General features: G+C 47.4%; 1 long non-coding RNA gene across 1 annotated transcript; it reads right to left on the bottom strand.

Annotated features, from left to right (window-relative positions):
• Nucleotides 1–11,055: 11,055 nt before the first annotated feature.
• LOC135909119 (uncharacterized) lies at nucleotides 11,056–13,233 on the bottom strand. Its single transcript, XR_010566585.2, has 2 exons — nucleotides 12,430–13,233; nucleotides 11,056–12,365 (listed from the first exon to the last, which is right to left on the bottom strand). It is a non-coding gene; the product is annotated as an uncharacterized lncRNA (long non-coding RNA).
• Between the last annotated feature and the right edge of the window lie 560 nt (nucleotides 13,234–13,793).

The raw sequence follows: 13,793 nt of genomic DNA, 5'->3' as shown, positions 1-13,793 counted from the left end.
TACCTTGAAAGTGCCCCTGACCGGCGCGCTGAGCGCAACCTTGCGTGCGTTGCACTCTGTCTCTGCATTTATCCCTGCTTCTTCTAGGATGCGTCTGCCGGCCCTGGTGGTCGACAGCCGCACGACCTGTGCCTTGGTCTGGGCTTCGATGATTTCTGATAGTGAATTGTGGACCCCTAACCGATCGAGCCACTCCGTGCTTGTAGTGATCGGAAGACCTAGCACCCTTTTGATGCTCTTGCGCATCAGTGTCTCTATCTTGGCCGCATCTCTCTTCGTCCATTTTAGCGCCGAGGCTACGTAATTGACGTGACTCATGAGGAAGGCGTGGTAAAGTCTGATGAGATTGCTCTCGCTGAGTCCTTCCCTGCGGTTCGTCACCGTTAGGATCAGCCGGAGCATGTTCTCCGTTTTGGACGTGAGTTTCATGAGAGTTTGCGTGCTACCGCCTCTAGCCTCAATTAGCAGCCCCAGGATTCTTATAGTGTCCACTCTGGGAATCGGCTGGCCGGCACTCGTGTGTAATTTGATCGGTATTTGATCTATCGGCGTCAAATTCCTCATGCCTTGTTTCGAAGGCCTGTACAGCAACAGTTCCGATTTGCTGAGTGACCGACGGAGTCCCGTTTCCTTCAGGTACTCTTCCGTTGTGTCAAGCGCCTCTTGAAGAGCCTGCTCGACTTCTGCGTCGGACCCTCCCGGGCACCACACCGTAATGTCGTCTGCGTACAGGGCGTGATTGACGTTGGTCACTCTCGTCAGGCGGTCCGAGAGCCCTTTCATTGCCAGATTGAATAATAGTGGGGAGTGTGGGGCGGTGCTCTCTCCACTAAACCTCCTCCATAGTGCCTAGGCAGACATATATTCAAGGAGCAAAAGCCCCCAGATTTTCTCTCTCGTGCCTGCGCACAAACGACTGGCGATCCCTCAAATGAACGAATTCGTGCTGCTTTGGCCCTTCTACGCCGCTAATGCGGCCCAGTAGAAGGCACGGGCCTTGTGGATCGTTTAGACTATGTTGAGGACGCCGTGTTAAAGGCGCGGCTGCCAATAAGAAGCAGGCTACACTGCTGCAGTACTTTCAGCCAAATAAAAAGTACTTTGTGTGAAGCTTCAAGTCAGTATTTACTTTGCCACGACTGGGGCGCGATTGGGAAATCGTTCTGAGTGCCTTTGCTTGCGCCGCGCGCGATTGGCTTATGCCGCACCGACTTCGTGCGGCTGAAGAAGTCGGCGCGCGCGCATCCGGATGCGCGCCCCGAACAACGATCCCCGTTTGAAAAAAAAAAATATATGGGGTTTTACGTGCCAAAACCACTTTCTGATTATGAGGCACGCCGTAGTGGGGGACTCCGGAAATTTCGACCACCTGGGGTTCTTTAACGTGCACCTAAATCCAAGTACCACGGCTGTTTTCTCATTTCGCCCCCATCGAAATGCGGCCGCCGTGGCCGGGATTCGATCCCGCGACCTCGTGCTCAGCAGCCTAACACCATAGCCACTGAGCAACCACGGCGGGAACCCCGTTTGCGCCCTTGGTTCATCGATTGATTTGCAGAAATTTATGACACATTTTTTACGTGATTTTCGTTATCGAATTCTGGCTATATCGGACTTTTTCGCGATCACTGCGCTGTTCGATATATCGAGGTTCGACTGCGTATGTACGAGGGGCGTTCAATAAAGATTTCCACTGACCTACATCCTGTGGACGGAGAGAAACGAAACTTTGCAGATTTATTAGTCCTCTACCTAGGTGCCACTCAGGGACACACACTTCTCCCATCTTTTTATGTAACTGTAAACACCTCGCTTGTAGAAGTCGACAGGTTGCTCCAAAAGCCATGTTGCGACTTCAGAAATCAGTCTCATCATCTGGAAAATGCTTGCCCTGCAAATATGACTTCATTGTTGGAAAGAAGTGGAAGTCCGATGGTGCGAGGTCGGGTGAATAAGGGGGATGCGGTAGAATTTCAAAGCCGCAGCAGTGTGCTTCCATCTGGGCAACATGTGAGTTGAGAACTGCGGCATTGTTTTGCAGAAGGCGGACACCTTTGGTGAGCATGCCATGTCTCTTGCTTTTGATGGCCTCCCGCAATTTCCGCAGCAGTGAAGCACAGCTATGCCCCAGTAATAGTGGCGCCCTTTGCTAGGAAATCCATCAAGACTACTCCGTGCTGGTCCCAAAAGACTGTGAGCATGACCTTGCCCGCCGAGGGCTGTGCGCGTGCCTTCTTTGGAGGCGGTGAGTCCAAGTGCTTCCATTGCATCGACTGGACTTAGTCTCCGGATCATAGTGATGGACCCAGCTTTCATACTGTGCAATCAGTCTATTGAAAAAGTCCTTCTGGTTTCCATGGCACATGGTCAAAAGAGCCTGGGAGCATTCGACTCGTTCCTGCTTTTGGAAAGGTGTGAGCAGCTGGGGAACCCAGCGAGCAGAAACCAAGATCAGCACTGGATTAAGGGGGGGGGGGGGGGGCTAAGGGGGTTGCAGCCCAGGGCCTCACCTCGGACAGCAGGAGAAAGGGGCCCATTTATTCTAACATGCTTAGTATATGGAACCATGGACAACGGAACTTCGAGCGACATGTATGAAGCGAGAAAACCAGAACGCCCGCCTAATGTAACAGCATGCGTTTAGCCTGATCATTAGGCGAGAGCTCGTCGAGCTGCAAAAAGAGGAATCCCCCGTCACCCCGGCGGGGCCCTCTTTCTTACGAAGCGAGGTGCGTTTGCTTGGAAGAGTTTTCGTGGTTTCCTGTTAGTTCGTCTGTCCAGTGCTGTCTGGAGAAGAGGGCCAAGGGGGAAACACCTAAAACATGAGGCCCTAAATCTCCCTTGCCACCCTCCACCACTCCAATAGTTCCGCCGCTGTCCTTCTCATAGGAAGGATGTGCTGCGCAGTACCCAACAGTGCCTCCCATTCGACTTTTCTTTACCGTGATGGTAATTTCGGCGGGGGAGGATGAGTCCGATAGCAGATGCTGATGAGTGTGATGGCAGAGTCTAGGCAGGAAAGGAAAGAATACGTCACACGTGCTTTTGTCCGCGTGCCGTGGGGCATGGAATGTTCACTGTTCGGGCTAGGGTTGTCGAAGAGTGAAAGGGGAAGTTGGAGAGCTGGACACAAAAGCCTGTCTCCAGGGCCCATTCCTGCCTAGTGGCTGCGCACCCTCGCGCGCGCTCGACGGAAAAAGAAGGTCAGACTGGCCGCCGAACTTCCCAGAAAGAAGTAAAAAAAGATGACTCAGAGGCGACGGAGGGCGCGTAACTTCGCCCGCGCTAGGACTCGCCCTATCCGCTTCGTTCTCGCGCTCGGAGTCGACTGCAGGCGACAGAAAAATCGAGAACCTCCCAGAACAGACGATTGCTCCTAGCCAATAGGAAGACGAGACCGGAACGGGAAGAGTGAGTTTGTACGGAGAAGGAGGGAATTTGTACAAGGAACTCTATGCGTATGTGAACGCCTGCTTTGGCGCTAGAAACAGACAGACGCGGCGCGCGTCTATGAAAGGAAATTGATCGCGGGCTGTGATTCAGCCCCGAGCCGCCGGTTAAGCTTGCATAAGCCCGCCCGCTGAGGAGCTCCCGGGGGACGTACCACTCTCGGCCAGCCACGGATCATCCAGGCAGCATACGCCAATCATCGGGACGGCCACCGTTGGACACCTGCCGTCGCGTCGGACTGACGAAGTGCCCGGTGAACAATTAGCAACCATTCATGCGAAAACGCTCGGTCGGAAGCATCAAAGTGGTGCGTCTAAACGAAAGGCAAAGTTAGAAAGAGAAGAGCGTGAAAAGAAGCTCCCAAAGATCACAAAGTACCTACTGAATGCAGCTTCCGCGGAGCAGTAGGATCGCTCTACCCAGAGTCCGTGTCAAACTCCCAATAGTACCGACTGTGCTTCTGTGGAGGACTTGCCAACTCCATCACAACGGTTTCCTGGCAAGAAGCAACGTTTGACTCATCTTGGTTGTCTGGATCCTGTGAAAACGGTGCCAACCTCGGTCGTCCATATTTCTGAGCAACCGACGCCAACCGAGCCCTGTCCTGTTCCTGAGTCAGCAACGTCTATGCTACTCGGCCGGGCCCCTGCCACAGAGCTCCAGGTGTCCGGTCCGCCACGCCCGATTTCTACTACTGCTGATCAACAGGTGCCAAACCTCCCCGATGAGCCTCCTTTTACTGACGAGCGTCAGGAAATAACACTCCAAGTACCGACTCACTTGTTTCCTGTTAGTTTGGCTTCAAATAATCATGTTCCCACCCACAAAGTGTGCCTCAAAAGGACGAATGATGAGACGGCTTCTTGTTGCGGCAACAGAGAAGTACAGACACCCCCGCAGCAAGACGTACGTTGCGAGATTCTCCGAAGTGACCCTGCTAACTGGCCGGACGTTATTGCTGACAGCTTTTATAGTGTATGCCTTGAGATAGGGCCATTGTATTTTCAAAATACAATGGCCGATTTTGATAATGCCAACATAACCACATGAATACCACATCTATTTATTTATCGCCTTGTTGGTACGGTGTATGTGTTCCGTTTTCTTCTTTTTTGAAATTTTCTTTTTTTGTACCTATTACAACCAATGTGCACTTTATTATGTAACTTTCTTATGAAGCTGTTCGACTTTGATGCACGCCCCCCCTATGTAATGCCTTCGGGCCCTTAAGGTTGAATAAATGAAATGAAATGAATGAAATGAAAATCGGGCAGAAAATTTTCCGTCTTCCGAAAGGCAATACAAAACTCAGAAACACTATATGTCACCACATCTTTTCGTGAGAAAGGCTGTAAATGGGGAGGCGTACGAGCTACACTGGTTAATGTACTCGGAGTCCAAAGGTTCTGTTTACTGTTTCATGTAAAAACTATTTTCGATTTCAAGCAACCCCAGTGCTTTCACCACGCACGGCTTTTCTGATTGGAAAAGAGCAGAAGAAAAGCTTTGTACACATGAAAATAGCGTCGAGCATCGGAACTATGTGGCACCATAGCTCGCCCTCTTTAACTCGAGCAGCACAATTGACAAGGAACTGGTTAAGCATCTTGTCACTGAGACCGCTTACTGGACAGAGATGTTGAAGCGTGTAGTCATTGTAGTTAAGCTTCTAGCTGAGTGCAACCTAGCGTTTAGGGGCAGCGAGGAGATTTTTGGTTCACCGAGAAATGGCAATTACGGGGGAGTGCTTGAGGCCATTGCCAAGTTTGATCCCTTTGTAGAGAAGCACATCAAACGCTACAGGAACAAAGAAAAAGATCACCCATCGTATCTGTCAAAAACCATTTGTGATGAATTTATCGACCATATAGCAAAGGCTGTCAAGGAACGTCTCGTTGACGAAGTGAAACGCGCAAAATACTTCTCTTTAATTGTTGATTCGACTCCAGACCTTACTCACCTTGATCAGCTGTCAGTTGTTTTACGATACTATTTAAATGGGAAAGTGTACGAACGATTTCTTGGATTTGTTCCAATTGAATCGCATACCGGCTTGTATCTTTTCGATACCGTGATGTCCCTCTTGACGACCAATGGCATCTCAATCGATTGTAGAGGCCAAGCTTATGATAATGCGAGTAATATGTCAGGAAAATACAAAGGACTGCAAGCTCAAATCAAACACCTGAACAAATTGGCAGTCCACGTCCCGTGTGCTGGTCATTCACTGAACTTAGTTGGCACGTGTAGCGTTGACAGTTGCCTTGAGGGAGTCAAAATTTTTCACTGTAATTTAGAGACTGTATGTGATCTTTGCTGCCTCACCTAAGCGATGGAGGTATCTTTCGGACAGCATGGGCAGAACTGGCCAGCAGCTTGTTTTGAAAGGTTTCTCTGAGACCAGGTGGTCAAGACATGCTGAATCATGTTAGGCCATTCTGGAAAATTTCAATGCAGTCTTGTGTTACGAGGAAGAAAACGGTGACAGTAGGAACGAAGCGCACACTCTCTTCAAGAAAATGACAAAACTAGAGACTGCATTCATGGCGATTTTCTGGAGTGAAACCTTGGAGTGCTTTGACAAAGCAAGCGTAGCACTTCAGAAACCAGGCCTAGACATTTCAACTGCTGCAGACCTGCTGAGCTCTCTAGAAGGCTTTGTTAATTCTTTGCGACCTCTCTGATACCTTCGAAGAGAGAGCACGCACACCAAGCAGCAATCAATGTTAGCAGGATGAGGGGGAAACGCATCGTTTTGAGTAAGCACTCGGACGGAAAAAGTGAGAGTGCGCTACAAGGTAGAAAAAAGTTTATTGTAGAGACCTACAATGTTGTACTTGATAGTCTAGGCTCTGCTTTACGAGTGCGAAAGGCTGCCTACACTGAACTCTGCGAAAGGTTCGGATTCTTAAAACTGCTGACAGAAGTTGGGAGCGAGGCCTCTCTGGCACAGCAGGCTGAGAAGTTGGTGAAAAACCTACAAAAATGATTTGGAGCCAGCATTTTCCGCTGAAATTGTTCAGTTTGCAAACTTTCTGCTCAACTCTGTGTGCCAGGACACGAGTTCCCTGGGAATAATGAATTTGCTGCACGAAAGAAAGCTTATTGATCTGTTTCTGAACCTTTCTATTGCTTTGCGAATGTACTTAAGCATACCCACGGCAAACTGTGAGACCGAACGATCGTTTTCCAAGTTGTCGATCGCTGATAAAAAATCGCCTTCATTCGAGCCTCCTTGATGACAAGGTGAACTCGCCTGCTATCCTGTCCATAGAAAGTGACCTCCTCCGCGATCTATCCTTCCAACAGACTATATCTGATTTCGCCAAAGCGAAGGCCCGAATGATGCCATTTTAAAAGAGGACCGTCTGCGCTAAACATGAATGGTTCCAATAAGTTCGTTGTGCCGCCTCCCAGCCTCCACATTGCCAATGAAACGCTGAGCAGTGTAATTCAAGATATGCAAATCTTCGTTGTTCGTCTCTTGTTTCTTCTTCTTGCGATATTTAGCGTGCGTATAAAGAACTGTATTTTTGTCGTTTTTGATAGTGCCACGTTTATTTGGTGTCGTCCTTGCTTGTCTTACCTTTAACGAATATATTTTCAAATAATATTTTGTAATTACAGTTGGTAATTTTCATCTGTATTCTAGTGAATTATGGTGTTTGTTTTGCCTTAAGTATTGTATATATCTATTGCATATTTATAGAGTAACGTGTACAACGATTACTGCAGTCTGATGCTTGAATTTTAATAAAGAATGTTTTGGATACAACCATGCGTCTCCTCATGGGATTAAACTTAGTGATGCAAACGAAGCCTAGCTTCAGAAGGATCTACATCTGAGCTGTGTTGTCTTTTCTACGTTCTTGTTCGTCTTGAATGTACTAAACTTTTACTTAAAGCCTAGCTTTCTGAAAACAGAATGCAGATTAATTACAAAGTGAACATATGTGTTGGTGTTTACAACAGCACGCGTTTCAAGCAAGTTTTGTTGTTCTCCTTATAATAATAACAATAATAATAATCCCGTTGATCGCACTTCGTTCTTTTTAATTTCGTGGAATTCAAATGAGCGTGGCATATTTCCAGTAGCGTAGCAGGCGACGGGGGGGGGGGGGAGGGGGCGGAGTAGTATAGGGAAAGGGAGCCTGCATGCGCATTTACCCAGGGCCCTCATTTTTCTTAATCCGGCCCTGATGAAGATGGTCCTGAATTATTCTTTCCACGGACCCCACACTAATCTTGACATTTTGGGATAGGTCTCGAACGGTTACTCAGTCATTTTCCAAAATGGCTGCACCAATTACTGGATGGTGTGTTCACCGATAGCAGAGTGGGGTCGCCCTGCAATCGGGGCTGTTTCCACTGAAGTCCGACCACATTTGAATTGACGATGCCAGTTCTTCACTACATCATATGATGGGGAATCCTCCCTATAAACCTCTTTTATCTCATCGAACGTCTCCCTTGGAGTGCGGCCTTTCAAGTACAAGAACTTGATGACTTCTCTGAATTCCACTACATCTATTATTACACCTCACACCACTTCAGCACCTGTAAAAGAGACACCGTTATTAGTTCAGAGTCACACTTTAGCATGTGACCTATAGTGACTTATTCCATTACACATGCGCAGTTTCAGCATACTGCAATAAATATAAGTAAGTCAGGGGAAATCTTTATCGAACGCCCCTCGTATGGACGTATATTTATTTATATATACATATATATATGTATATATATATATCTTGTAACATTTGGAGACAATCTCGCCGCTGCCACCATTTGTAAGATTTCGAGTCTGACTTGTAGGACAATCGGAGGAACTTGGGGCGACAGGACTAGGCGAGCAGGGTTTATTTACAGTTTAAACAAGACATACATCGACAATCTAGCGTGACTCCCAAATGGAGCCCGCAAGACCAAAGCATACAGCAAACAAGCACACAGCTCACGCGTACATTTCAAACACGACAACGAGCACACTCTAGCAGCCAACAATCGCTGCTTATAAGCACACCGTTCGACGTCATCGTTCGACGTCATCGCAGACTACACGCCTTTTTGGAGGATGAGGGCTCACACACACGTGCCGCACAGGCTTCAGTGCCGCACAGGTTTCAGTGCTCTCTCGAGGGCAGACAACCTTTGCAGCGCAGTCGTCGTGGTATCCATTGTCCTGCGTCCCCGTAGTCAGGTGGTCACGCCCAACCCCAGCCGGCACCGCTAAATTCCAGAGCTGCCTTTTTCCTGTAGTCTCCACGCGTGTCAGCAGACTGCGACGAATCCTGGGGCCCCCGTACCGCAAAGCACACTTTTGCCAGGGAGGCTCCCTCTGCCGCAGAGAGACCATGACGACCCGGCAAATTAACCAACAATGCACGGGGCGCCAAACGTGGCCAGCCCTGCTGTCATCACCGATCCTCCAAACGCGGCGCATAGTCGGTTAGCATTGTCGTCCTCGCTCGTTCTCTGAAGGGCGCCGCCACCACGGGTCGGTCGAAGCACGCGCAGCAGGCTGAAATAGCTGGCACGTTGCCACTCCGGCCGGCCATTCCTAACAGCTCCTCTATGGCCCAGAGAATCTCGCCTGGCCAATGCTGGCAACCGCTGGGCAGGAAGAGAATGACTGCCGAGCAAGACGATGGCTTTGCTCTCTGCAACCCCTGCGCACTTGGAATGCCTTCAACCATCACACAACAACTGGCACAGAAGAGTCGATCCCGGCAACACAATACCACTCAGCGGGCAAACGCCCGGAATCAGCTGTTAATCCACCAGGCCTCCTATCGAAATTTCCATGCAAGCCGCTCAACTGGGAATCCCAAATTTTGCCCCAAAATTTTGTACCGCCAAAGCAAGCGTTCACGTTCCCCTTGAGTTCGACCAAACCTGACCGTCGCGCTGCACAAGAGTAAAGGTTTACGCAGAACTAAACCGAAGGCTATCATATACCAATACCCAAACATAACTTAGGCAGCCTAAGTTCACGAACAGCCTGTTCTTACCCTATCGCAGTGGCGTACTTTTCTCACGTACTGTTGCCACTGACTGAACAGTTTGGCCAACTCCATAGATACGTAATTACAATCGCGCTAGCTTTGTGGTCATTATTCTGAACGCGTACTTGCGTCGTACGTAAGGAATTCATCACGCTTACTCACATTTGTTCCTTTAGTCCACAACGGACACGTTCCTTAAATGAACAACCAGACTTGCGTAACTTACGCAACAGAGAGGAACCTTTAAACAAACGTGTCTACTAATAACTAGCTCCACGCATGCTTACTAGAGAAGTTAGAACACGGCTGCCCTCAACACACACGAGCAACCCAGTTATAAATCTTCTTCCTTCCGTCCACACAGGACACGCGCTAATGGAACTACGAACCCTAAGTGCAAACGACGCACTTACTGAAAACCTACGCTCTTAACCTTAGAAAATAAAAAAACATAAAAAAGAAGGTTAACTAATACACACGCACGTTACGATAGGCCTCTCAACGATAACCTTGACACTCAGGTTACTCACACACACAAAAAAGAAAGCCTACATACTCATTAACTAACACTCGCGAGAATAATTGTTTAAATAAAACACCTCTTTCAAACCTCGGAGCTTCTGAAATGAAAACATAAAGAAAGCTCATACTTTTACATATTGAAAGAAACTTTAGTCTTATATCGCGAAAATTTCCAAGTGCTCAAAAATTAACAAAACAAAACGTATCGCTCATACGAAGCTTTTTGGCCTCCCGCTTCAAACGTTTACGACTGACTCATACTTTTGAGCCTTACTCGAGGTGGTCGCGGTGCAAAAGCTACTCTGGCTACCGAGGAACAACAAAAGGGCTGACTCACTATCAGCTCCTCCAAGACGTTACAGTCTCCTGCCAATGTGCGTCCTGGCGCCCCGCTTTCCTCACGAACTCGACTGACCGCGTCACGACTCCGTACCGCCTCGTCTCGTTCTGCCACCTTGCGCTCCTTTGCACTACACGCTGAACTTCGAGAAGAATGACGGAACGACCAGGAACATAACTGCCCCGTGCCCTTTGTCCGCGTCCGTGCAGAACATGCTTCTCGGTCTCCTTTTGACCGGTGCCTCGAACCCCAAGTAACCACGGATATCCGGGCGACGTCCGACGGACGTCCTTTCTGGATATTCGGGATGTCCGTGGGATATCCATGAATGTCCGACGTACGTCCGAGGGACGTCCCTGGGAAATCCAAAGGTAATCGCTTTGGCATCCGTAGTATGTCCGACGCGGACATCCAGCATGGACATTCAGGGGACGTTCAGGATGTATATATATATATGTATATATAAATATATATATTCATATATATATATTTATTCATATATATATATATATGTGTGTGTGTGTGTGTGTGTGTGTGTGTGTGTGTGTGTGTGTGTGTGTGTGTGTGTGTGTGTGTGTGTGTGTGTGTCTTCCCGGGGATATTCCAGATATACACATGCCTTGAAGCGACAATAGTGGCCGGGACACATTCAAGCACCGGACCATTATATATATTACATTGGTCTAATGCTTGAATGCATTCTTGTTTTAAATAAACGAGAAATGAACTTACACCAACTTCCAAATACAATTAAACGTTTATTGTCACCTTATACATATACATAAAAAGACCAATAAGCTGATATATGCGTACTGTTCAAAGAACAAATAAATACACGGATAAAGAAGAAAACTTGCAATTTCAATAGCACAACAACAAGGTAGAGAACAGCAGAACAAAAATACTTATTGCCCACCCTGCTTTGACATTTGAGTTTGCAGCATGGAATAAAAAGAAAGAGCAAAAACACATCAATTAGCATTATTAAGCAGCGAAAGCAACAGAAATGACATGAAGGAATTAATCTTGACTACATCACTTCACTAGCACTCTGCGACACGGGCACAAAAAATGACATTAACTGGCTAATGCCTTAAACTTTAATGTCATTCGCGGGGTGCCACACGGACATGCTTAATGGTATTGCAGCTTAAATGTTATTCGCGACGTAGTGCGTTCTCGTAAGTCAACTTGCCGTCAAATGCGTACTCTCGTTCCCAATGTCTCCACATTCTGACGTGGCTAAACGAACTATTGGTGAAGAACAATCAATATATTCTTCACTTTCTTTAAACAATAGCTCTTTCTCGTGGCGTAGTGCGTTCTTACAATTATTAAAACTCACTTGGCCATCGAATGCGTACTCTCGTTTACAATGTCCCCGCCGTGGCCGTAGTGACCATATTCTCACGATATTAAACAAACTTGTAGATAAAAACAACTAATATATTCTTCACTTTTTTAAAAGGAGCTTTTTATTTTCGTAGAGATCAGCAGGCGATCTTGCCGCTACTGACGGCTACAGCTCTGATCATGAGCGCATTAGCCAGGAGAAGCTGTTTGCCAGGAGAATCAAAGGGCGCCGATGAAGAGTCCGCGGTAGCTAAAGCAAACGTAGACTCCGGGGTCCTGCTTACCAGAAAACCCGCATTGACTTGTGCGTACACCTCTCCTAAGGGATCCTGTTCCGTTCTTACAGCGAAGTGAACCATCCGAAGCGTCACGTAGAGTATATCCATCAGGGAAGCAAGGCACATTGTCCTTAGTGCGCGTAGTGTCACAACCACCGTCCTGAACTTCCGATGTCGCCTCGGTGCAGCGACCAGCATCACAAGGCGTGCAAATGTTTGCAGGGACAGCCCGAACGCACATGTTAATGCATGCGTGCGGGGTATGCGCGCCACTGCACAGTTCTAGAGTTGCGAATTCTCGAGCTGTTGACTGCTGGCTGCCGGTGCGAGATCCGAAGTCCTCGAATATCGTCTTTGTTTCCAGCGACGCTCTTTTTCGCGCGTGCGGCTTTTCCCGCAGTCTAGGCATCCTGGCACCTGTGAAGAAAACACATTTCAATACCCAAACGAATTAAAAAAGAAATCGATGTAGCTGTCATACCTTGGTAGCTGAGTAGGAGACTTCGGCAGGCACGGAAGGTGACAAACGCTGCTCCGCTGCCCTTAAAACGATCGCAGAATGAAAAATGGCGTGGCGACGATGGCTAGAGCTTGGATTGGATTGGATGACTGCAGCGTTCTGCTTTGCCAAGGTTGTAACACTTCCACGTGCATCTACGCAAACATAAATAGGTTTTTAAAATATTCTATTATTACACAGTGAAATATTTACTTATTCTGGGAATATTCGGTATCTGATTTTCGAGTTTTTAGTTTCTGCTAAAGCTGTCGGCGCCAGAAAAACATAGCCTTTGAGATTACTGTCAATGCATGGCGGCTCTGACGCATTATAGCTTTCGTAATCGCTTTCAACGCACGCAGCCACCAAAAGCGTAGCCTTTGAGATTTGTTTTTGTTACCTATAATGATATTATTGTATGCACAATTGAACACTGCAGACAACTTCCTGTTTTAAGAAACCAGCCAAAAACAGGCGCACACAGGAAACATACGAGAAGACAGGAAAGAGGCTGGAAGAGGCCTGTCTTGTGTATGTTTCCTGTGTCCGTCTTTTTTTTTTGCTGTTTTTTTCTTAATACAATGCACCAACTAGCCCAACAACGTGTTTTACTTCCTGTTTCAATGATAAACCTGAACCTACATGTTCGGAGGTCAGGACCAAAACTCTATGATCAGGAACTTTTCATAATGAGGGATAACTTGAGTGCTTGGCTCTAGGTCGAATAAGTGGCTTCAAATGGGCGCTTATATATTCTGCTAGTCATCCACAAGCATTTTTTTTAAAGCAAACTACAAATTGTTTGTATGACCCACCGATAGAAAAAAAAATCGTATTTTAATACTGCGATGTTAAAGTCGGCAGAATTGATATCAAGTTGGAAATATATTTATTTTGCTTTGAAAAAAGAATGAACTGTGTCCGATAGAGAACAAAAATAAACAAATATAATATGAACAAACTAAAATTTCCGGCAATATATTTATGCTAGTTTATATATAACTCACTAGTGTATATCCTGGGCATGCCTATTTATGGACAGCCAGCGGACGTTCAAAATGGGATGTCCCATGGACATCCAGGTGGGATGTCCTTCGGACATCCAAACAGGATATGGACTTCTCCTGTACGTCCCACGGACGTCCGTGTTGGATATCCGGATGGATGGACGTTGGGACTTATGGTGGACGTCCCACGGATATCCGTGGTTACTTGGGACGTGTTGGATGCGTCAACATCGTCAGCAACGACCGCACCTTTCTTTTCCTGGCGCCCTGGCTTTTTGCGTCTTTCGCCGTCTTTGGCTGCGCTACTTTATTTACCGCTTTCCGATCTTTAACGCGCTT

This window comes from Dermacentor albipictus, unplaced genomic scaffold, assembly GCF_038994185.2.
Source record: "Dermacentor albipictus isolate Rhodes 1998 colony unplaced genomic scaffold, USDA_Dalb.pri_finalv2 scaffold_24, whole genome shotgun sequence".
NCBI lineage: Eukaryota > Metazoa > Arthropoda > Arachnida > Ixodida > Ixodidae > Dermacentor > Dermacentor albipictus.
The sequence above is the reverse complement of the archived record's forward strand: the minus strand, read 5'-3'. Positions and strand labels throughout refer to the sequence as shown.